The 25,252-nt window shown below is 37.2% G+C and overlaps 1 protein-coding gene across 10 annotated transcripts in view; it reads left to right on the top strand.

Annotated features, from left to right (window-relative positions):
- INVS (inversin) overlaps positions 1–25,252 on the top strand; it is a 153,473-nt gene that overhangs the window by 25,619 nt on the left and 102,602 nt on the right. For 2 of the 10 annotated variants that reach the window (XM_045780342.2, XM_087869519.1), the window contains one exon: positions 22,363–22,520. The exons of the other annotated variants lie outside the window; for them this stretch is intronic. The gene's annotated coding sequence lies outside the window, so the exon portion shown is untranslated. The remainder of the gene's footprint in view (positions 1–22,362; positions 22,521–25,252) is intronic. 10 annotated transcript variants of the gene reach the window in all.

The following is a 25,252-nucleotide window of genomic DNA, read 5'->3' as shown; positions in this document are numbered from 1 at the left end:
AACTTGTGCAGCCGCTGTGGAAAACAGTATGGAGGTTCCTCAAAAAGTTAAAAATAGAGCTACCCTATGATCCAGCAATTGCACTACTAGGTATTTACCCAAAGAACACAAAATATTAATTTAAAGGGATACATGCACCCCGATACTTAAATTATTTTAAACTTATAGATAAGAATAGAGAATATCATAAAAAATACTCAGGTATGTAATACCCAGAAGAGATAAAACTGAATATTTTTTTTATTTTTCTTCCAGATTTTCTTTAATGAAATAAAACAGTATAGATGCACTTAAGTTTTCCATTTATCCTCCCAAATCCCATTCCCCTTTATCTGCCTTCTCAGTCTATCTTAATTTTGGTGGTTTCAATTCCCATGCATATTTTTCTACCTTTACTTTATATGGATATAACTATAAACAATATTATTTCACATTTTTAAAATCTTTATATAAATGGTATTATACTTTGTGTCATTCCCCAACTTGTTTTTTAGCTTAATGTTATGTTTTCGAGATTTCTTGATTTTGAGGTATGTGTTGAAACGTGTAGCTCTGTTCACAAAAGATTATGTACAGATGCTCAAAAGACACATGAAAAGGTTTTCAACCTCATTACTAATTAGATAAATGCAAATTAAAGCCACATTGAGATACTACACAACCATCTGAATGTCTAAAATGAAAAAGTCTGATAATACCAATTGATGGTGAGGATAGGGAACAAATGGAACATTTTTAGTGAGAATACAAATTGATTAATCTACTCTAGAATGAAGTTTGACTCTTAACAAAGCTGAACACACACACAAACACGCAGAATCACCGCAATTCACACTCCAATCCCAGTAATACCTAAGAGAAATAAGTGCCTCATTCTACCAAAAGGCATGTATAAGAATGTACATGATAGCTTTATTTATAATAGCAAATATTCTTAGTAGCACAAACCACTCAAATGTGTATTAATACGCGAATGGGTAAATAAGCTATGATGTATTCCTACAATGATTTACTACACAATAAAAAATAATGAACTACTGATACATTGCACCACATGAATAAATTTCATAGACATCATGTTGAGTGAAAGAAATCAGCTATTTAAAAAAAAAAGAAGTCAGGTATTTATACAAATTTTAAGAACAGGCAAAGTTATATGGTGATTCAAATCAGATTCTTGGTTACCCAATATAGATATTAACTAAAAAGGGGCATAAAGGAAGATTTCAGGGGTGCTGGAAATGATCTATAGCTTGATCTGAATGTTGATTACATAAAAAGTTATCAGTCTGTATACTTAAGATTTCTCTACTTTATTATATAAAGAAATATATTATGCCTCAATTTAGAAATTATTTTTAAAAAATGATAAAATTCCAGGACTTGATGAGTAGTATTTGTAGGTAGGATGAAGAAGAATAGAATCAAGAATAGTTCCTCACAGGGCGCCTGGGTAGCGCAGTTGTTAAGCGTCTGCCTTCAGCTCAGGGCGTGATCCCAGCGTTATGGGATCGAGTCCCACATCAGGCTCCTCCGCTGGGAGCCTGCTTCTTCCTCTCCCACTCCCCTGCTGTGTTCCCTCTGTCGCTGGCTGTCTCTCTGTCACATAAATAAATAAAATCTTTAAAAAAAAAAAAAAAAGAATAGTTCCTCACATAGGTTTTGAAGCACTTTGGCCACATTTCCCCAGTGTTAGCTTCAGGAACTCTAGGAAAGCCCTGTAAACTTGAGCATGCATCAAAATCACCTGGAGGTGTTTAGTAGGTACTTCTAGACTTCTCTGTGGCTGTATTCACTTGTTAGTTCATTTTAAAATAATTTAATGAGTGCCCACTCTACCACAAACTGTGTAGCCAGTGGATATCTGAAGAGTAAACGAATGAAGTTTTGGCCATTGGTATGCTCCTACAAGAAGGCACCAAAAGACATCTGTGATGCCCGCATGACTTAGAAATGTAGGAAAGTCTGAGTGTATGAAACCCTTATGTTCTGGAATGTTAACGATCTCTCAAGAAATCTCTGAACTGAGATGGGTGGTGTTAGACAGCTCTTACAGTTTGCCCCATTTGAATTCAACCCTAGCTAGGCTCCTTTTCCAGGCAGGCAGAAAGTCCCGGGCTAAGGAATCTTTGCTTCAGTATATTCCAACTTCTTAGGTTTCCAAATAAGTTTCAAGTTTGTCCTCTGAATTTTAGAAATGATCTCTAAACCTGCCCTCTGGTTTTCCAGTTAGAAACCCCTTCCTTCCTTCCTTCCTTCCTTCCTTCCTTCCTTCCTTCCTTCCTTCCTTTTTTTAAGTAGGCTCCGTGCCCAGCATGGAGGCCAACTCAGGGCTTGAACTCATGACCCTAAGATCAAGACCTGACCTGAGATCAAGTCAGACACTTAACCAACTGAGCCACCCAGATGTCCCTAGAAACTGGTTTCAGATATTTAGGATTGTATATTCAAGAGCATTCCAACCAAATCCAGAGTTGGTCTGCTTTTAAAGAAATCAGAGAATTGAAATCAAAACCTATCTGTCCTTTAATATTTCACAATAGTTAATGTATGTCAGTTTGCATGGATGAAATTTGTAGTGACAAGGAAGAACATGTCAACAAATCTTGATTGAAATCACTACTTTGACTTTTTCTAACATAATTCCAAAAAAAAAAAAAGCACATTCATTTAGTTCCATAGCAGCTTTATAGCAGTCAGAACAGTTAAATATAATCTATTCTGTGTAAGTAAACTGAGGTATAGCTTGACCTGGAATTCTTCCAGGTCACTTTGATACTTATAGAGTCAGGAATTACCTTGTTTTTCTGATTCCCAGCTCAGTGCTCCTAATAATGCTGCACTGAAAGAAAACTTACGTACTTTTCGGAGGCTTACACTCTAAGTCTTCTGATTCATCTGACCTAGAGTTGTTCCCGAATCCAGTTTCCCAGTCAAACCCCCAAAGAAGTACCTGAGGGTTTCCTTCTCATGGGCTAGATTCAGAATTTAACTCAGAGCTTCCACTTCTTTTTTTTTTTTTTTTTTTTAAGAGAGAGATGGGGGAGTGGGAAAGGAGAGGGAGAGAGAGAATCCTAAACAGGCTCTACACCCAGCGTGGAACCTAATGTGGGGCTCGATCTCATGAGCCTGAGATCATGACCTGAGCTGAAATCAGGAGTTGGACGCTTAACTGACGGAGGCCCCTCAGGCGCCCCCAGAGCTTCCACTTCTAAGTGCAGTCTTTTACCTTCGTGTTATGACACCTCTCAAACACAGCCTTGCAGATTGTATTTTAAAATCCATGTGGCTCACCAAATTTTGTTTTGAACATGTTCCTGTTTCCTATAACCATGGTCATTTTCTAATCATCTTTATCTCTTCGCTGACCCCCAGTTTTACTAAGTCATGAAAATACAAGCATCTGCTTTCTATGAATAGATTAGAGATCCCCACAAGCCTAGATTCCCATGGAAACCAATCAAAAACTAAAAGGAAAAGAAAGAGTATATATTGAATTTCCCTGAGACCTACAGCTTGTTTTTCATTAGACTCATGCTGATTTCTTTTAAACTCTGGGCACAGGGCCAGCGAATATTTTTACAGCTGATAAAAAGGAACTTTAGATCCATTTACTTTTCATTTAAACTTTTAAGAATTAATTTTGTGTATAACATCAATTCCAAAGGAAATTTGAGCATTAATTTGATAATTGCCTTCTTAGGCCATAGGATTGTATTTGTTCATATAATTTTCTCTTATTGTTTTTTACCTACTTATATTTCACTGTTCAAAAGAGAATTAGAGGGAATCAGGGGGTCTATTATTCCTACAGTATGAATATTGTCAGCCCCTGGGCACAGCATTTTCCCTATGACCAATCATAGGGCTCTTTATACCTCCTTTGACTGTTAAGCTTTTACAAAGCCCAAATAATCATTTACTGATATAACAGAAATATAACCAAAATGCCAAAGTCAGGGGGATCCAGAAAGCCAGGGAGGAGGTGACTGGGGAGAGCAGGGTGTAAATTTAAATAAGGTAATCAAAATAATTTTCATTAAGATAGTGATATTTGAAACAAGACTTGAAGGAGGTGAGGAAGTTAGCCATGTGAATGGCTGAGAGAACTTTCTTTTGTTCCTGGTGGAAGGAACAGCTAGAACAAAGGCCTCAAAATGGGAGCATGCTTGGAATGTTTGAGGAATAACAATGCGGGTAGGGCTAGCATCGTTCTAATGAGTGAGCCAGGGGAAGCAGTAGGTAATGAGGGTATGGCAGAAATGGTAACCAGATCCTATAGGGCCTTTTGGCCATTGTCAGGAATGTTTTTACTCTGAATGAAATGAGGAGGCATTGGAGGGTTTGGGGGAAAGGAGTGACATGATCTGACATATATATTAATAAAATAATCGTCCTAGCCCAGTGAAAAAATTTTTCTGCAGGGTTATTATTATCTATGTCTTTATTCCTTCTTCACATATGCTCTCAAGTCTCCTTCCCATCCTGGTCCCTTTCTCCCTATATGCATACAGTTGCCTAAATCCCTCACCTAGAATAGAATACAGTGCCAGTCTGATGAGTACAGAGTATGCCATGATTTTCCTCATTATCATTTTGGCAACCAAATGCAGTTGATTCCTATTGAAGATTTTTCAAATAAAACTTCTAATTTGGGGGTGCCTGGGTGACTCAGTTGTTTAAGCATCTGCCTTTGGCTTAGGCCATGATCCTGGAGTCCTGGGCTCAAGCCCCATATCAGGCTCCCTGCTCAGCGGGGGTCTGCTTCTCCCTCTCCCTTTGCCTCTCCCCCCACCCTTGTATTCTGTCTCTCGCTTGCTCACTCTCTTTCTCTCAAATAAATAAATATATAAAATCTTAAAAAAAAAAACACTTCTAATTTTGCTTTATGCTTACTATTGCTTAAACTAATCCTATATTCATATTGTTGTGGTTTTGGACCCAAATGTAGCATCTTACTCTATCCATATTTACTCATTTATTTGAACTTTCCAGACTTACTTAGGTGAGTTTACCATTCCTTTCCTTGTTCCTCCAGTACCCTGTATACCGAACCACTGTTACATCACCTATCCCACCAAAAGATATTTATTTGTTTATACATTTTATTTCCCCACAAACAATGAACATCTTAATATCAGCAAGAGTGTTATAGTCATATTTTTTATTTCCAGTGCTTAGTACTTAACAAATACTCAATTAATACTTGGTGAATGGAATTGGGTTCATCATACAACCTTTCAAGATCCTCTTGGTTCTTGAGTCTGTCATTCAGTATAGTTGTCATCTCATCCCCATATGAGTCACCAGATGTCTCATCCTAATCTTTGATATCAAAATAGATCCTGCCTGCAAAAAAGCTTAATCATTGAAACACTACCACTAAAATTAACTTCACCAATTTAAAAGATTGTTGTATTCTTTCCTTATACTTGTCGGAACTGTGTCATCAGTGGTAACTAGGTCCCCTGAAAAATTTTATTTACTCTATCAGAGTCCACTTGTTCACCATTCCAATTCTGATGAGTAATTCATTCACTCGTTCACCATTTTAGTATTTAATCTATCATGTTGTACTATCTTAAAATATTAAAATCAACTTTTGCCTAAATATTTAAAGTCTTTCAGATTCTGAATCATCATAAAGTTAATATTTCACCAACAAAACTACTGATTTTCAAGAAATTTGTTGAGTATACTCTGTTTATCTCAAAAAATTTTAGATTTCAGAAGACATGGTTTATATCGTTTTAAATTTTTTTTCAAATCCTTCTGGTCTCTTTGTCATTCATTAAACTGATTCTTTGCAAACTGTTAGGAATTTGAGCTAAAATATGAATTTGAAGTAATGGCTCTAAATTTCTAACCATGTATGTAACTGGTCATTTCAATGTTGTGCAGATTGTGAACTAATACAATCTATGCAAGTTTGTGTAGATATGTACATATGCACACCGGTGCATGCTTTACATTGTTACTTAATTGAATGGTAATGTGTATACATATTACAAAACATTAAATATACCATGAAGGTTTACAATACATAATCTAAGAGCAGGGAAAACCTTCTGTCTATAAATCAAAATGTAGAAGCGATAGGAAAGGATTAATAAATATGGCTACAGAGAAATAAGAAAGACTTTTCCCTGTAGCAAACATCATAAGCAAAGAAAAAGAAGAAAGACAAACTGGAAAACAATATTTGCTAGTTATGTCACTAACAGAGGGTTAATACCCCTAAGACATAACACGGAGAAGAAAAAGACCAATGATTCTATAAAAATGAGCCAGAGATATGAACAGATAGTTCACAAGAAAGGGAATGCAAGTGGCCCTTAAATGTGTGGAAATGCGCTCAACGTTGTTCATCATAAGAGAAATGCAAGTTAAAAGTGCAGTGAGATGTTTTTCATGTGCCAGGTTGTCAAAAGTCAAAAAGTTTGAGAGTGCTCTGATGGCAAAACTATTGCTGAAGGGAATGAAAAATAGTATGACCCCTATGAAGGGAAGCTCAACAATAGCCAGCAAAAGTAACTAGAATATGCATTTACCTTTGACCCAGCATTTCCACTTCTAGAAGCATACGATGGTAAAAATAAGAAGTGATGTATGCACAAGGCTATTTAATTGCAGCATTATTTGTAATAGAGAAAGCATGAAGGGAAATGTCCTGTCAGAGGACTGGTTGAATAAAAAGAGTATGTCCTCACGATGTAGTGCTGTGCAGCGATAAAAAGTAATGAGAAATATTTTCATATAATATTTTTAAATGACCTCCTGGAGTGAAAAGTGTAGAATCTTGTGCATGGTCTATCAGAAGTGGAACTTGTAATGCAGTTGACAGTGGGCAGACTAGACTTGGAGTGTGTCTTGAGCCAAAGTCGCATGCTGAACCGACTGAGCCACCCAGGTGCCCCTCTTGTTTACCTTTTGAACAAGAGAATCCTTCCCAGAAGCCCTATGGCAGACTTTTCTTCCATCGCTTTGACTCCTAGTCCTAATCCACTCTCTTGACAAAAGTGAACCACCATGATTATTCATACCAATCAGTCCACCACTGGATTTGGTAAGGGCCCAGCCTTCTCTGAAGGACACAACTACTTAAAGGAAGATCAACAAAAATCAAGGTTCTGTTAGCCCAGAAGTAGATGGGCATAGATGTGAGGCAGGCACTCTGTAGTGTTGGCCACAGTGTCCTTTGGCCCGTTACAGAGCTTTGTGGACCTAACTACTATCTCCAGCAATGACTGTAGGCTACCTCCTGGGGCACCGCCCTTTAGCTCAGGCTACAAAAGCCAGATATACTAGTTCTGTTTACAGTGGGGGTGGCCTAATACTTACCCCACCTTGGGGTCCTTCCTATTTTTAGCATATATGGGCATCTCCTTCTGAATGCTTCCAAATAAGGGAATGGTCAAATCACTTAGCTTTGTCTTTAACAAACATGGGCAGCACATAGCATGTTACCCTAACCTTCACCTGGCAAGCTTAATTGAGAAGTGTAGCTGTAAAGAGCACTGGTTGAAAGTAAAAAAATTCATTTAATCAACAAATATTTCTTTATTGAGTATCTGCTGATCATAAGGTATTGTTCTGTGTGTTTGGGATATAACAATGAACGAAATGAAACAGAAAATCCCTGCCTTCAAGGATCTTACATTTTGTTGGTACAAAACAAACCAACAGATGAAAAAGATTATAAAATTTATATAGTATTATGTCAGGTGAGGGTACTTGCTATGGAAAAAATAAGGCAGGTGAAAGAGATAGGGAGCCGAGGGGTTGCATATTATACATAGAGTGATCAGATAAATCTCACTTAAGGAAGGAACATTAAGTGAACATTTAACATTTAAGTGACCTAAAGGCAATGAGAGAGCAAACCTCACAGGGGGAGAGAATGCCAAGTGCAGAGACCCTGGGATGGGAGCATGCATGGTATTACAAGAAATAGCAGAAAGAGCCCTGTAACTCTGGGGTGAGGATGAGGTCAGAGATCCTACAGGACCTACAGGATATTGAAGGATTCAGCTCTTACCATGCACGAAAGGGGAAGGTTATTGAAGGGTTTAAGCGCAGAAAATATGATCTAGCTTATATTTGGAAACGCTCATTTAACTGGTAGCCTGTCAAAAGGATGAAGGCAGAAGGAGGGAGACTAATTAGGAAGCTGAGAGATGATGTTGGCTTGGACCAGAGTGGTAGTGGTGGAGGTGGTAAGAAGGGGTCCGGGTTCAAATGTATTTTGAATTACTGTGGGATTATAGTTATGAAAGGAGGAGGAGCCAATGAGTTTGACAGTAGGTTTTTTTAAGCCTCATATCTTTTTAAATATTTTATTAGAGGAAACTTTTCTCCTTCCCATGTTGAAGGAAATCCCAGATGTCATACCATTACACCAAAATTTATTTCTAAAAAATCTTGGAACACCTGGCTGGCTCAGTCAGTAAAGCATGTAACTTTTTTTTTTTTTTAAGATTTTATTTATTAATTTGTCAGAGAGAGAGCACAAGCAGGGGGAGCAGCAGGCAGAGGGAGAAGCAGGCTCCCACTGAACAAGGAGCCCAAGGCGGAACTCGATCCCAGGACCTTGGGATCATGACCTGAGTCAAAGGCAGACAATTAATCAACTGAGCCCCCCAGGCGTCCCAGCATGCAACTCTTGATCTCTGGTTTGTAAGTTCAAGTCCCACGTTGGGTATGGAGACTACTTAAAAATAAAATCTTTTAAAAGAAATTAATAGATAAAAGTAAAAGAAAATGACTCTTTTTAAATATGATCATTGTAATACTAAAAATTTAACAAGAATTATTTAATATCATAGTATCATAAAATAGCCCACCCATGTTCAAATTATAAATTATCTCATAAACGTTTTGTTTGGTTTTTTACATTTGTTTGAATTGGGAATCAGGATCCAAATAAGAGTTATAAACTGACATTGGTTTATGTCTTTTAAGTCTTTTTAAATCTGTAGATTCCTCCTCTATCTCTCTTTCTTTTTTTCTTACAGTTTTTTGTAACTGGGGCTTAACTCCTTCAGTAACTTGATGTCTTAGTCCAAACTAACGGTCTCGTCTAGATGACGTTGATTCTCTCTCTAGATATAGTTAACTTGTTCCTGTCTTCCATACTTCCTGGAAATTAGTTATTGGATCTATAGGCTTGATCTGATTCCCCTTCAATTTTTTTTGGCTAAACTGCTTCATTGTTTTGCTACATTTCTGATCAATAGACACATAATATTCCATTGTCTCCATTGTTTTGATGTTTGTAGATTTTGCTGTTCAGTGCCTAAAGCCAGTGTGTTTTCAGGAGTTGCAAAATGGTGATATTCTAATTCTGCCATCCCTTCTACAGCTGTTTGCTGGAATAATTCATCAGAAGGAAACTTCCCCTTATTTGATTACTCACGATACAGAAAAGGAAGAACTAATCCTTGATTCTTTCTCTTTATTTACCAGTTTTCAAAGTAAGGAAATATGTCCTCTCATGATGACCAATTAGTTTTTCCTTTTTTCCTTTATAGTATCATCATGAACAAGGCATAGGATACTTTGGGTATCATTTTAACATAGTTGCTATATCAGTTCATTGACATTATTATCCCTAATTGATATTCACATTACTCCATCTTTGGTTATGAGAAGTCCTTCAGGGGCGCCTGGGTGGCACAGTGGTTAATCGTCTGCCTTCGGCTCAGGGCGTGATCCCGGCATTACGGGATCGAGTCCCACATCAGGCTCTTCCGCTATGAGCCTGCTTCTTTCTCTCCCACTCCCCCTGCTTGTGTTCCCTCTCTCGCTGGCTGTCTTTCTCTGTCGAATAAATAAATAAAATCTTTAAAAAAAAAAAAAAAAAAAGAAGTCCTTCAAGTTGGTTCCTGGATCCTTTTGACATGATCCTATTTTTTGATAGCTTCTTTGCTAACTGCTATGACCAAATATTCCAGGTTCATCTCTGTATTTTCATTAAGCTTTTAAATTCCAGTATAGTTCATATACAGTGTTATATTAGTTTCATAATTTCTGTATTTTTTACTCCAGACCTGGAATCCACCATTTCTCCTAGGACCTATGGTTCTTGAAAGCAGGAAAAAGTATTTGGAGACCACAATCCAGAGTCTAGGGCTGCTCACTTTTACAGGGCTGGTGATTGTTTCTAAGTCTTTACTATGGTTACTCCTTGGAACTTTTTTTTTTTTTTTTTTTGGTCATTTTGTCACTTCCTATTCTAATTCAGGACTAAGATGATGTTGTTTTTAACTTTACCTCTTCTTTTTTTTTTTTTTTTTAAAGATTTTATTTATTTATTTGACAGAGATAGAGACAGCCAGCGAGAGAGGGAACACAAGCAGGGGGAGTGGGAGAGGAAGAAGCAGGCTCATAGCAGAGGAGCCTGATGTGGGGCTCGATCCTTTAACGCCGGGATCACGCCCTGAGCCGAAGGCAGACGCTTAACCGCTGTGCCATCCAGGCGCCCCTAACTTTACCTCTTCTATCTTACATCGCTAATTCTTTTTCTCACCCAGCTGAGAATAGTAGAATATCACATAATATAATATAGATGAAGAAACCAAGACTAAAAGAGCTTGAGTAATTTTTCATTAAGTGGCAGAGTAAGAAGGCAATACATACATCTGTCTGACTCCAAAGTCTTTGCTTAAATTGGTTTTTAAAATTTTGACTTGATGCAGTTCCCTTGCTTCAAACGCATAGCATTTTTAATTGAGCTGCCAGGTAGAGAATTCAATTTAACTAACATGTATTGGGCGCCCCTTTCTTATGCAAAGGCCTGTTGTCTTGTGTGAGACTGATGTCCATCAGCAAATCTTCTCAACTCTACGTGCTAAAATTTATTCGGAAGCCACTCATTTCTGAGCACCTGCTTTGCTACTACCCTGGTCATAACAACCAGCATCTTGGATTGGATTAGTAGGAGCCTTGTTTGGATTATTGTAGTGACCTCCTAACTGGCCTTCTGGCTTCTACTCTTGCCCCCTGCAGTCTGTGCTCGTGACATCAGCCAGAATGAGCCTTTTAAACTCAAGTCGAATCATGTCAGTCTCTGCTCCAGACTCTCCAAGGGTTTTTTTTATCTCAGAGTAAAAGCCCAAGCATTTCCTATGACTTATAAAGCCCTATATTTTTTAAATCTCCTTTTACCTAGATGACCTTATTTTTAATCTTACCCTTGTGTTTTCTGCATAAGCCCACTCTGGCCTCGGTGCTGCCGTTCCTCTGAAAGGAAAAGAATGCTTTTGCCTCGAGGTTTTTTTGTATTTGCTTTTCTCTTTGCTAGGAATGCTGTTCCAATAGATACCTCTGTGTTGAACTCCCTCACTTTTTTTTTTTTTGGTGAGCTCTACACCCAATGTGGGGCTCAAACTCACGACCCTGAGATCAAGAGTTGCATGCTCTATCGACTGAGCCAACCAGGGGCCCCAAACTCCCTCACTTTCATCAGTTCTTACTTAAAAGTTACTGTTTCAGTAAAGCCTTGCCTGGCTTCCTACATGAGAGTCCCTCATTTCACACATTTTATTCCCCCTACTCTGTTTTTTTCCTTAGCACTTAACACTGCCTAAAATACTGTGTGTTCTACTTGTTTGCCTTGCTTATTGTCTCTTACCCGACTAGAACGTAAACTCCACGAAGCTGGGAATTTGGGGAGCCTTTTTCCCGCCCCATTTCTCCCCATTGCCTAGAACAGTGCCTGGTGCACAGTTGGTGCTCAAAAAAATATTCATGAAATTAATGAGTCTACTTCTGAAGTCCCAGCTTTATTAATTCCCCAGGTGGTCTAGCACTTCTCACATTAAGCGTGTATTCTTGACTCAAAACATATGATGACATTCCCGTTGTCTCATATTAGGCTATATTTTTAAGGAAGCGTAGCTCTGCTCTGCTATCTTTTTCTCATACAACCCTCCACCCCCACCCAATGACTCCTGCTTATTCTTCGTAGAATACTTCCTCTCTTGGGACTGGATTTTTCTTTTCCTTTCTTTCCTTTCTTTCTTTCTTTCTTTTTTTTTTTTTCTTTTCCTTCTGGTTAAATAGCCACAGACTGGCCATGTGAGTGGCTCTCGTTGGAAAGCAAGTCAGTGCAGCCTAGTGGAGAGCGGAGGCCAAGCATTTGCATCTCTAGAATGTTTATATTGACAAATGGCAGTCAGTTATTGACATTTATGTCCCTTGGTGATACTTCAATTGGCTTATCTTTGCTGGTCAAATGCCTTAATTGTTCTGGCCTTTAATTCAGTCAAAGTTGGAGCTAGAGCAGAGGGGAAAGAGAAGGAGCGAGGCTAACAGAACATCAAACTTGAGCTGGGAGGCTGCTGGCAACGATCAGCCTGTCATAATGTTATGATTTGTTCATTTTTATACCATTTATTAGCCTTTACTTGTTGTGCCATTTGGCCTCCAGGGCAGATAAAGTGCTGTCTAATTTGGTAGGTCTGCTTCTGTCAGAGCAGCCTCGACAGGGAAGGTGTTAGCTGCAGTGACAAATAATCAATAGCTGTCGTTGTCATGAGGAACGTGAGCAGTTGGGCCTTTCATCTGGAGGATTAGAGGTCTAATTGGATTGAGAATAGGGAGGGTGGGCTGTTGGGTAACCCTGTCAGCCTTGTGAAGCTGTCAAATGTCGGCCTTATTCATGGTGAAGGGAAGAAGGAGCCGTGTGCTTTCAGAACGGAGGAGGAAGGCATGTGAAAGCCCTTTTTATACAAAGGAACAGATCCCGAAGTCGGCCCAGCTAGCATATGCCCCCTTCTTTATTTAATTAGATGCCCCTTTGGATAATAAATCTATGTAACTTTAAATGCTATCTCTAAGGCTGGGTGTGCAAAACACACGCGTATACACACACGGTACAAATCCAGACTGGCTCCTTTTGTCTCTGGTCATGCTACACAGTGGACCACTTAAATGGAGATTAAAAACGAAACTGTAGGGGAGAAATGGCCTACGTTGTCATCTCATTGCCAGAATTAACAAGTGAGAAGAATCTTTAACACTATTATTAGAAAAAAAATGAGACGTTAAACTAAAAGGATAGGTGAGTTAATAATAAAGTGTGGATATTTGACGATATTTTTCTCCCATACCCACTTAGAAATGTGGTTCCTTATAAAACAAAATCTTCCCTTTATTCCTACATGAACTAACCCAGGGAAAAATTATACATTGGCTAAGTTGTTTCTTTCCAAGGAATGCCTTATTCTTTTTTCCTTAGCAAATTAGAACAAGTGACAGGATTGGATTTAAATTATACCAGTGCTGTCATATCCAAGTCAGTCTCAAAATCTCTTCTCCTATCCCCACCCCCCAACATACTTACGCTATTCTATATGTACTCCTATATGTTACTTAACATTATAAAGCTATCGTTAGGAGTATGAATGGAGAAGATATTTGGAAAGAAATCAGTTGACTTATTCTCCAATGTACAGAGCCCTTAATACCACCTCTTTATGGCCAAGTTTATGATTTTAAATCCCACTAAATTCTATGGAACAAAGTTAACAATGATAAATTCTAAATACAGTGTTATAAGCAACATTTATAATTTTCCTATACATACATTCTCTATGCGTAAATTAAATTTAGTGCATTGCTGTTATCCAAAAGCATATAAAATTAAATGTTTTAAAAATATACTAGGTCCAGAGAGCATTTGTAAGCCTCATCTATGTATGTAGGTATATTTTAATGAAGGCCTTGAATAAAGGTGAACTGACAGTAATGTCCAGAGTGTGTGAATAGGCATTCCTAGGTTATGGATTATGCACTCAGCCCATCTCTGTATCCATAGGGTCTCCTTTCTATAGTCATTCAAAGCCCTGTCAACCAATTTGAAATGACTCCAAAAAGTACTCTAAAAGAACCTAATTGGTGTAGAAACTAGATACTGTATGGATGAACCCAGTGACCTCATTGTGCCCTTCAAATTCTGAGATTCATTACCGTTACAAATATTTCATTAAGTTCTCCCCATATTGGTCTAGCTTGAAGATTCTATGATCTTGTTTTGTAGTCACACTGAAGTTGAGCACAAGTCTCAGTGCTGCAGACTAAGTTTAGAACTGTGGTTATCTTAAGTACTTGTTTTGCTTGATCTAAGCAAGAAAAATTTAAAGTTTCAAAACAACTATCCAAGGTTGCAGAAATCTCTCAGATTTCATGCAGTTCTTCTAGAACTATATCTGTGAAACTATAATTATGACTGCATCTTCTTTTTTTTTTTTTTAAGATGTATTTATTTATTTTAGAGAGAGGGGACCTGGGCAGTGGGGAGGAGCGGAGCAGGGCTCAGTCCCACAACCACAAGATCAGGACCTGAGCCAAAAAACTAGCGTCGGACGCTTAACCGACTAAGCCACCCAGGTGCCCTGACCACATTTTCTTAAACAAAATTGTTCACAGGAAGTGGTAGAGACAAATTTGATGTCCTGGCAAAAGAAGTTCAATGTCTAAATAGCTAGATTCACATTAGGGTCTTGGATCAGAACATACTGTCTATGACCTATAATCAAAGTCTTTGCTCTTGAGGTCAGGTTAGAATATTCTGTTGCTTTGCGACACATCAAAATCTTTGCTGTTCATTCACTTAACAAATATTTGTGCAAAAGCTACTGTGGTAAGTTTTGGGAATACAACTATACACAGGGCATAATCCTGTTCTCAAGGAACTCATAATTTAGTGGGGGAAACAGACAGGGTAAATGGTAGTTATAGTATTTTTGTGTTAAATCCTAGAAAAGGAGTAAGCCTAGGGATATCATGGGAAAATATAGGAGGAGCATCTAAGCCACCCTGGGGTGTTGTGGTCTGGAATGTCTTCCTTAAACAGATAGCGTCTATGCTAAATGACAGGAAAGAGGTGGAAAGACCACTCCAATATCTTCAAGTATTCTTGTATTGCTCTCGGGAAAGGAAAGAATATATGGTTTAATATGCATGGATCACTGAATATGAGGTAGAAAATATGGAAAGATGATATTGGACAAGTAAAATGGGGTCAAACCACAAAGGGTCCTACATGGAAAACAGTGAGTAGATTTGAAATTTTATTAAAAGTTTAGATTTAAAACATGAAAATTGATTATATAGGACTGAAGGAAAGGGATATTCAGCTAACTCACCAATGATTTTCTGATTACCAAATTCAGATACTTTTCCTGAGGTCTCATCCTTGACTTCCTCGGTCCATTTGACCTTCTTTATAAACCTCTCCATGAATCTACTTCTTTTCCCCGGTATATATTACCTGTAAGTGACAAAAGCAATGGGCTAGACTTGGAAGTCAAAAGAGCTAGATTCATGATAGGTTCTGCTTCTTTTTAACAGTGTATTGGGGCAAGTTTTAAGCATAAACATTCTGGGTTTCTGTTTCCTGTTCTTTAAATTTGTGACAATACTTATCTCAAAAGTTTCTTATGGGCATTAAATAAATTAATGAATTCAAAAGAAATTTATTTGAAAGGACCCTTTGATTTCTTAAAGGACATATAGTCTAAAGAGCCCTGACTTGGATCTGAAAATGCTGAGTACTTTGGGTAGAGAAAAAAATGTACTCAGGCAGATCAAATGAGTCATTTTGAATGTAAGAGGCAATGACCAAGACAATCAGGTAGCAGTTCTGAGAATACCATTAGACTCTCTTTTATGGATCTTAGCACTTCTTGTTTTATCTTATGGTTATTCATGAGCAAATCCATTCTTAGTATTCTGCAAGCTCAAAGAGTACAGAGTCTCCTCAAATTTATTTTTGTATCCCCTTGTAATTCAGCGCTAAGTACAAATATAAATAATAGGCGCTAAGTAAATATTTGTGTGTTTGGGGGCATGAAACAGTGAATTCTTGTGCTAGTATTGTCAGAATTAGCTCTGGATCCAGTTTAATATCCAACATTCTTGAATCAAATTATTCCCTCATTTTCAGTTCTGCAGGGATGTTAAAAATACCACTCTTGGGGCGCTCGGGTGGCTCAGTCCGTTAAACATCTGCCTTCGGCGCAGGTCACGATCCTGGAGTCCTGGGATCAAGTCCTACATTGGGCTCCCTGCTCAGCAGGGATTCTGCTTCTTCATCTGCCCCTCACCCTGCTTATGCTCTCTCTCTCTCTCAAATAAATAAATAAAATCTTAAAAAAAAGAATACTACTCATTCTACAAAACCTTTTATTATCTTAACTTTAGTATTATTAATGAAATGTAGCATTTGACTAATAGTGAGAAAGGACAGAAGCTTGATACTGGTCCCATTTGCGTGGACAAGAACAAGTCTGAGAGAATATATGTTACCCAGGTAGTTATAGGAGCTCAGCAAGAGGGAATGTTGGATTGTGTAAAAGATTATAGTTGGTCTCTAATTAAGGACAGCTACTGGCATCATGAGATCCGAAATAGATAGATGGTCAAGTGGTACTTATGAGGATGGTTGACACTACCTAAATACTTCTTCCATCATTGGGATTAGTACAGTGGTTCTTAACTATCTAGAGAAGTTTTTAAAATAACAATGCCTTGGGACACCTGTGTGGCTCAGCCAGTTAAGCATCTGCCTTCTGCCCAGGTCATGATCTCAGGGTCCTTGGATTGAGCCCCACATTGGGCTCTCTGCTCAGGGGTGTCTGCTTCTCCCTCTCCCTCTCCCTCTGTACTCGTGCTCTACTCTCTCTCAAATAAAATCTTTAAAAAAAAAAATAACGATGCCTTTTGGTTATGGTGGACTAGCTCATGTTGGATCAACCATCCCATAAATAACATTTTAAAACTCTGGGCAAAATATAAAAACAGCTATCTGGAGGAACTGAAGAGTAACCAGAAGCAGGCAGAAATTAGGGAGGAATCAACTCTTGGAAGAAGAAAAGAATGGCATTGGATGAGTTTCTGCTTTTATGGTAGGGTCTAGTCAGTTCTTCAAGGGGGAGGAAAATTAAAGAGAAATCTATATTCTTAATAGTTGAGAAATCAGAGTACAGCATTTTGGGCAATGGCTGAAAGTCAAGAGAGAGATTCCCAAATAGAGGGACCCATGGAAGGGAAGCCCCAAGTTCTACATATAAATTGCCCAAATCTCTGGCTGATCCCTTATCTAAACATACATGGGGAAAACTTCAGGAAGCCAAGCTAAGGCTAAAATAACTCAGAGATTTTAGCTGCTACCTGCCTATGCAGAAGAAACAAAGTTTGGAATTTGAGTTCTGCCAAATTAACTACCTGCTAAAACAAACAAAAATTACTCTTCAGTGTAATATACAGAATCAGATTCTCATTTAAAATGTCCAAAATATTATCCAAAATGATTAGACATGTGAACAAACAGGGAACTTGTGATGCAAACTCAAAAGAAAAGAAAGTCTTGGAAAACAACTTGCAAGCTGATCCAGATGTTATAATTAGCAGACAAGGATTTTTAAACAGCTATTTTAACTCTGCTCAAAGATGCAAAGAAAAATATGCTGTTAATGAAAAACCAATACAAAGTCTCACAGGAAAATAGAAACTATAACAAAGAACTAAATGGAAATTTTAGAACTGAAAAATATAATATCTAAATAAAAATTTCACTGGAAGGACTTATTGGTGAATTGGAGATGACAAAGAATGAATGAACTTGAAGATAGATTGATAGAAATTATCCAACCAAAAAAAAAGATAAAAATGTATTATTAAGAGGGGAAAAAAAGAAGAGTGTCTCACTGATTTGTCAGACAGTACTGCAAGAGCTCACATACTTGCAATGAGATTATCAGAAGAGAAAAGGGGGAATGGAACAGAAAAGCATTTGGAAAATAATGACCAAAAATTGCCCAAACTTGGTGAAGACATTAACTTAAAGATTCAAGAGGCTTGGTGATCACCAAAAAGATAGAGAGACAGAAAACTCCACCTAGAAATACCATAGTCAAATTATTGAAAACCAAAGATAAAGAGAAAATCTTGAAGGCAGCCCCCCAAAAAGACACAATCTAATATGATAAACCATGAATTCAGATGACTGCATACTTCTCAAAAACAATAGATACAAGAAGACAGTAGAATGATAGGTTTAAAGTGAGAAAACTATCAACCTACTATTCTAAATATAGTAAAACTATCTTACCATAATGAAACTAAAGGAAGGACAAATAAAACTAAGAGAATTTATCTAAAACAAACCTACATTTTAAGAAAAACTAAAGGAAGTTCTTCAGGCTGAAAGGAAATTATGCCAGATGGAAACTTAATGTTCCTACTGTATCTTCTACTGATAAAGCCAAATTTTGTGGCAGCTGGTAAAAGAGAAATGGTTACTAACTCCAGCATCACAAATCAGGGTAAAGAAGAGTTGATTTAAGTTGAAAGTCAAATAATTGACAATTGGTACACTGATGAAGAAAATTTTCTTTTGATTCTAATTTGCTGAAAATGTATGCCAAGAGTGAGTGTTGAACATTGTCAAATGCATTTTCTATGTCTGTTGGGATGATCATATGATTTTTCTCCTTTATTTAATCAATTTTGCACATTATATCAATTGATTTGTATTCTGGGGATTAAGTCCTTAACTAAGCATTAAGTATTATGCTTTTTATATATTTCTCATTTTAATGTGTTAATATTTTGAGGATTTTTGTAGCAGCATTAAAGAATTTTGATCTATAGTTTAGTTGGGTTTTTTTTTTTTTTCTTCTGATGTCTTTGTCAGGTTTTGGCATTAGGATTATGTGGTCTTTATAAAATAAGTTGGGAATTGTTTCATTCCCTTCTATTTGAAAACTTGAGTAAGATTGGTGTTATTTCCTTATTAAATTTTGTATAGAATTTACCAGGAAACCCACTTAGACCTCATGGTTTTTAACTTCCTAATTTTGGTGGGAAGGTGGTTTGTTTGTTTGTTTGTTCGTTTGTTTGTTTGTTTTTAAAGCAGGCTCCATGCCCAGTAGGGCTTGCCCAGTAGGCTCCATGCCTAATGTGGGCCTTGAACTCACAACCCTGAGATCAAGACCTGAACTATGATCAAGAGTCAAGTGCTTAACCATCTGAGCCACCCAGGCACCCCGGGAAGGTTTTTTGATAACAAATCGATTTCTTTAATAGATCTAGGCTATTCAGATTTTATATTTCTTCTTATGTCCATCTTGGTACCTTGTCTTTTTCAGTGATTTGTCCATTTCATCTAAGTAGTTACATTTATTGGAATGCAGTTGTTCTCTCTTTTCCCCTGTTATCCTTTTAATGTTTGTAGTGATATCCCCTCTTTCATTCCTGATATGGTAGACAGAATATTGGCTCCCCAAAGACATCTATTTCCTAATCCTCAGATTCTGTGAATATGTTACCTTACAATGGCAGAAGGGACTTGGCAAATGTAATTAAGTTAATATAGCTTTTTAAAGATTTGTTTATTTAAGAGAGAGAAAGTGTATACAAGTGGGGGAAGGGCAGAGGGAGAGAATCTCTAGCAGGCTCCACACTGAGTGTGGAGCCCCATGTGGGGCTCAGTTCCACGACCCATGAGATCATGACCTGAGCTGAAATCAAGGGTAAGTCACTCAACGAACTGAGCCACCCAGGCCCCCCTAAGTTAATACTTTTGATATTGGAAGGATATCCTGGGTTATTTGGGTGAGGCCAGTATAATTAAAAGGGTCCTTACAAGGGAAAGCAGAAGGCAAGAGCCTCAGCAAAGGGGATGTGATGACAGAAACTTGGAGTGAGGAGACTGATGGCTGGACATCCCAGGGAATATGGGAAGCCTCTAGAAGTGCGAAAAAAGCAAGAAAGCATTTTCTCTCCTAGAGCCTTTAGAAGAAATACAGCCCTGTCCTGCACATTAATTTTAGTCCAGTGAGACCCTTGCTAGACTTCTGACCTACAAAATTGTAATATAATAAACTTGTGTCATCTTAAGCCCCTAAGTTTGTTATAATTTGTTACAGCAGCAGTAGAAAATGAATACAGCTGATATTAGTAGCTTGTGGGTTTTTTCTGTTTTTCCTTCCTCAATCAGTCTTATAGACTTTAATTTTGTTAATCTTTCCAAAAAACCAACTTTGGCTCTGTTTATTTTCTCTATTATTTGTCAGTTCCTATTCCAATTAATTCTCTTCAGTTTTATTCACTTTTCCTTACTTTTCCTTACTTTGGGTTTAATTTTTCATCTTCTTCTAACTGGAATCATCATCTTTTTCTGTCCTGGAATCTTGAGTCAGTAATTTTATAGAATAACAATTATGGTAAAATTATAGTAAAATATTATCATATATTTATATATAATATGTTATATATAATTACTTAAGCATGCATTTACATAATTTAACTAAATATATAAATATAATTACTTAAAGCTATGAAATTTCCCCAAGTACTACTTTAGCTACAACTCACAAGTTTTGATATTTTGTATTTTTGTTGTCCTTAAGTTTGAAATATTTTCTAATTTCTGTAATTATTTCTTCTCTGAACCAAGGATTATTTTTTTAAAGTACTACTTAATTTCCAAATATTTTGAGTTTTTCTATAGATATTGTATTATCTAATTTTACTCTGTGGTGATGAATGTGTTATAAGATTTCAATCTTTTTCAAATTGGTAAGACTTACTTTTCAGCCCAGAATATGTTCTATTCTGTCAACATTTCATGTGCAATTGTATTCTGCAGTTGGTGGGTGTGGTGTTCTATGACATATTAAGCAAATGTAGTTGACAGTGGTGTTCAAATCCTTTATGTACAAATTAACTTTAATAATTTTTTTGGAAACATGTCACACTTACATAAAAGTTACAAGTATATTGCAACAAACTTATTTTCCTGAACCATTTGAGAGTGAATTGCTGATCTGATACCTCACCGCTTCCAAGTATTTTTGTGTATTTTTCAAAAAATAAGGACATTCAACATTACCATAATATAAACATCAAAATCAGATAATTAACATTGATATAGTACTACCATCAAATTTTCAGACTCTGTTATTATCCCAAGAGTATCCTTAAAGATTAAGTTCAGAATCACACATTGCATATAGTTGTCAAGTTTCTTTAATCTCCTTCAATCTGGAAAAATTCCTAATCTTTTCTCAACTTTAATGGTGTTGATACATTTGAAGATTGATGGCTAGATATTTTATGCAATATTCCTCAATTTGGACATGTTAGGTATGTTTTCATAATTCGATTTATGTTATTCATCTCAGCAGAGATACTGTAGAAGTGGTGTTGTGTTCTTCTCATTGAATCCTATCAGGTATCACACAATTTTTTTTTATTTTTCCCATTCCTGATGATGTTCTCTTGCTCAGTTAGTTAAGGTAGTGTTTGCTTTTCTCCACTGTAGAGGTACTCTTTCATCTTTTTCTTTAATAAATATTTTGTGGGGAGATACTTTGAAACTGCGTACATATCTGTGTACATATTTTATTGTGTGCTTTACTTGATATTAAAGTAGCCACAGCTTTGTTATGATTATTGTTCCAGGCATAAGTTTTTCCATTCTGTTACTTTCAACCTATCTGTGTCTTTATATTTAAAGTGCACTGCTTATAGACAGCATAAAGTTGATTCTTGCTTTTTTTATCTAGTCATATAATATCTGCATTTAGTTGGATTGTTAGTCCATTTACATTTAATGAATTATTGATATGGCTGAGTTTCAGTCTTCCATTTTATTATTTTCATTTTATGTTTGAACCATCTGTTTTTCTTCCTCTCAACCTGTTTTCTTGTACTTTTTTGGAATCAAATATTTTTTAATATTTCATTTTAGTTCCTTTATTGAATTTTTAGCTGTAATTTTTTTTTTTTTTTTTTTTTTTTTTTTTTTTTTTTTTTTTTAGAGAGGGAATGGGGAGGGGCAGAGGAAGAGGGAGAGAGAGAGAGAGAATCTTAGTCAGGCTCTACACCCAGCACAGAGCCTGACCTGGGGCTCAGTCTCATGATCCTGAGACCACCACCAGAGCCAAAATCAAGGCACCCCATATCTATGTATTATTTTTAAGAGCTTTCTCTAGGGTTGACCTTATGCATTCTTATCACATTGGAATACTATACTACTTATCATAAAATGTTAAGTTAAATATGTCATTCTATTGTCTTCTGGCCTCCATTGATTGTTTCTGATCTACCATCATTCCTGTTGTTCTCATGTGTGTAGTGGCTGTTGTTGTCATTCTGATTTCTTTCAGTATTTTCCTTTTAATTTTGGTTTTCAGCAGTTTGCCTTTTATGTGCCTAGCAGTAGTTTTCTTTGTATTAACTATGCTTGGGCTTCACTGAGATTCTCAGATCTAAAAGTAGAGTTTTTTAACTGAATTCCAGTAGTTCTTTCTTTTTTTTTTTTTTTTAAGATTTTGTTTATTTATTTGACAGAGAGAGAGAGACAGCCAGCAAGAGAGGGAACACAAGAGGAGGGAGTAGAGAGGAAGAAGCAGGCTCCCAGTGGAGGAGCCCAATGCGGGGGCTCAATCCCAGGACTCTGGGAACACTCCCTGAGCCGAAGGCAGACACTTAACGACTGAGCCACTCAGGTACCCCCCAGTAGTTATTTCTTAAATACTTTTTCACATTCTCTCTTCTCTATCTGAGACAAATATGCATATGTTAGATTTTTCTATAGGTCATTAAAGTTCCCCTGATTTTTTAAAAAATCTTTTGCTTTTATTCTTCAAATTAGTTAGTTTCTGTGATCCATGTTGAAATTAACTGGCCCTTTTCTTTACTATCTAGGCTAATATTTCATCCAGTCTGTGATTTTTACATTTCAGATGTACTTTCCAGTTCTACAGTTTTACTTGGTTCTTTTAAAAAATTTTTTTGAAGATTTTATTTATATTTAAGAGAGCAAGTGGGGGGAGGGACAGAGGGAGAGAATCTCTAAGCAGATACCTGTGGAGCCCAATGTGGACTCTATCTCACCACACATGAGATCATGACCTGGGCCGAAAAAAAGAGTTGGACGCCAAACTGACCAAACCACCCTGGTGCGCCTGTATTAATTGTTTTTTCTCTTATCACTGAGCCCTATTTTTCTGGGGTTTTTTTTTCCATGTATAGTCACTTTTTTATTGTACACTCAGAATTTTGCAGCATGCTTTGTAGGGAATCTTCATTTTGTTATCTTCCTCTCAAGAATGTTGATTTTTTTGTTGTCGTCGTTTTATCAGGCAATTAAAACTGGTTAATCACACTGAACTTGTTGAATGTTTCAGTTTTCCCCTAGTCTTTAGTTGAATATGTTAGACCTGGTTCATAGTCTATACTTTTAAGGAATGGCTTTTCTGAGGTTTCAATGAAAAGCCTGAGAGGTGTGCCAAGTCCTCTGGGTGGGACTCAAACTCCAAATTCTGTCTCGTCTGTTTTGGGTGGTAGCTGAAATCTCTTATCAGTTTTTTCAACCTTCCATTTGTTGGTTTCTGCAGACTTCTTGCAGAATTTGCATTTGAAAATTCAGGGGTCAGCTGAGGATTTTAGAGGAGTCTATATGCATAGTTGAGGACTCCCTCTCGGGCTCTTTTTTCCATCTTTATTATTCCATTATTCTAATCCAATCCACCATGTCTATTTTCTAAACAACTGAACCCCTTGTCAGTCTTCCTGATTCAAGTCTTTTTCTCTTCAAACCATTCTCCATGATACAGCCAGATTTCATTCACTCATTTATTTGTCAGATAGTTGATGGGTACTCACCCAAAAGACAATACTGTCAAGCAGTCAAGCTGTTGCAGCAATTAGGTTGGCTTGCCACATGAATTCAACTGGTAAAGAGACCAACAGACCCAATTTATTTAGATAGTGCAGTACTCATGGTACTCAGGCAGCATGAGCTTTATGTTTTGCATTGGTTCTCCTTGCCCCCAAGTCCTATAGGGGTGATGTGGAGACAGGTCCAGTAGATTCTGCACAGGCAGTGGGTCTGGGTCACCCCTGAGGAAACCTGAAATTTGAAAACCCCTAATCTTACATCAAGACTTTGAGCAGACTGGCCCCACCTTTGCCCCTAAGTGAGACATTGTCCTTATTATCCTGGCCATCAAGCAAATCCATCTTCCAACCTGAAGGGAGATAATATCTCTAGCTTCCAAGGCCACTTACTATGCGGACATCCTTGAAAACATGTCTAAGTTACTAGACATGTAGACACACTACAGAGAATCACCTCCAAAGAAGTAAAAGAAAAGCAAACTTACCTTTGGTCAAGCATGGAGAGTGATTTTAGAGGTAATAGAAATGTGTCCATTTGTTCTACCAAGTCGTTTTATCCTTCTCCTTTCCATTTGCAAAGGAAAAAAGAAGTCTCAACCACATGCTAATTATAGCCTTAATTTTCTACAATAGGTTTTTAATCTTTCATCCCACAATGAGATACAAGGCTGAAAATCATAATTACCTTGGAAGTCTTGGGCTTATACACCTTTACATTAAACTGGAAAGATATGGTCTGCAAAGGCATAATCTGATTATGATTAGCAATTTATTAATATTTTGAACAGCTATCCCACGGAATTTAGTTAGATTTGATCAGAGGAGGAAGAGACTAGAGATATACACTGTGATTCTTGCTGCACGGGTATTATAACCAAGATCAGGAGAATGGTCCTATGCTTGAAGAGGGTATTAATCTTACAAGACAGTATTAGTATACAGAGTGTCCCTTATAAGAAAGCCGGGCTGTAAGTGCTTCACAGGTGGGAGCAATCATCAAGGAAGCTTTTATGGACCATTCTGATGTCTATTATTCTTCCTCCAGGTGTTGAGAGGCAATTACTACAGCAGCTTTTTTTATTCTAACTTCCTGATGCAGCTACAGACCTGCATTGAACTTAATACTGTAGTCACGATGGTGACTTTGCATTGTTCAGGGAGTCATTCCTCAAAGCCTAGCTAGAGTGCTGCTGATTCTTTTATAAGCATATAATTCCCTGTATTAAAATTCTTCCTGCCCAGAATACCTAAAATAGCTACCGTTTCCTGTACTAAACCTGCCTAATACATAGTGGAATTGAAATTTCAGGTATGCCCTAATGAAATGGTCAAACTTAGACAAGGAATGAGAATGGAGGATAGAATTTCAGGCACAGAGAACAAAGTGAGCAAAGGTTGAAAAGCGGAATGGCCATGACATTTTTTTTTGGAAACATTGAAGAAATTATGGAAAAGAATGAGAGGTAGAGTTTCCATCATACGGATTTCTTTCTTTCCTATCTAATCCTAATTTTTTTCATTCCTCTTTCCTTATTTTACTTCCTTTCTTTCTCTCTTT

Source organism: Ursus americanus, chromosome 18 (genome assembly GCF_024610735.1).
Source record: "Ursus americanus isolate L20-20 chromosome 18, mUrsAme1.1.p, whole genome shotgun sequence".
NCBI lineage: Eukaryota > Metazoa > Chordata > Mammalia > Carnivora > Ursidae > Ursus > Ursus americanus.
Note: the sequence above shows the minus strand (reverse complement) of the source record. Positions and strands in the feature narration are given on the sequence as shown.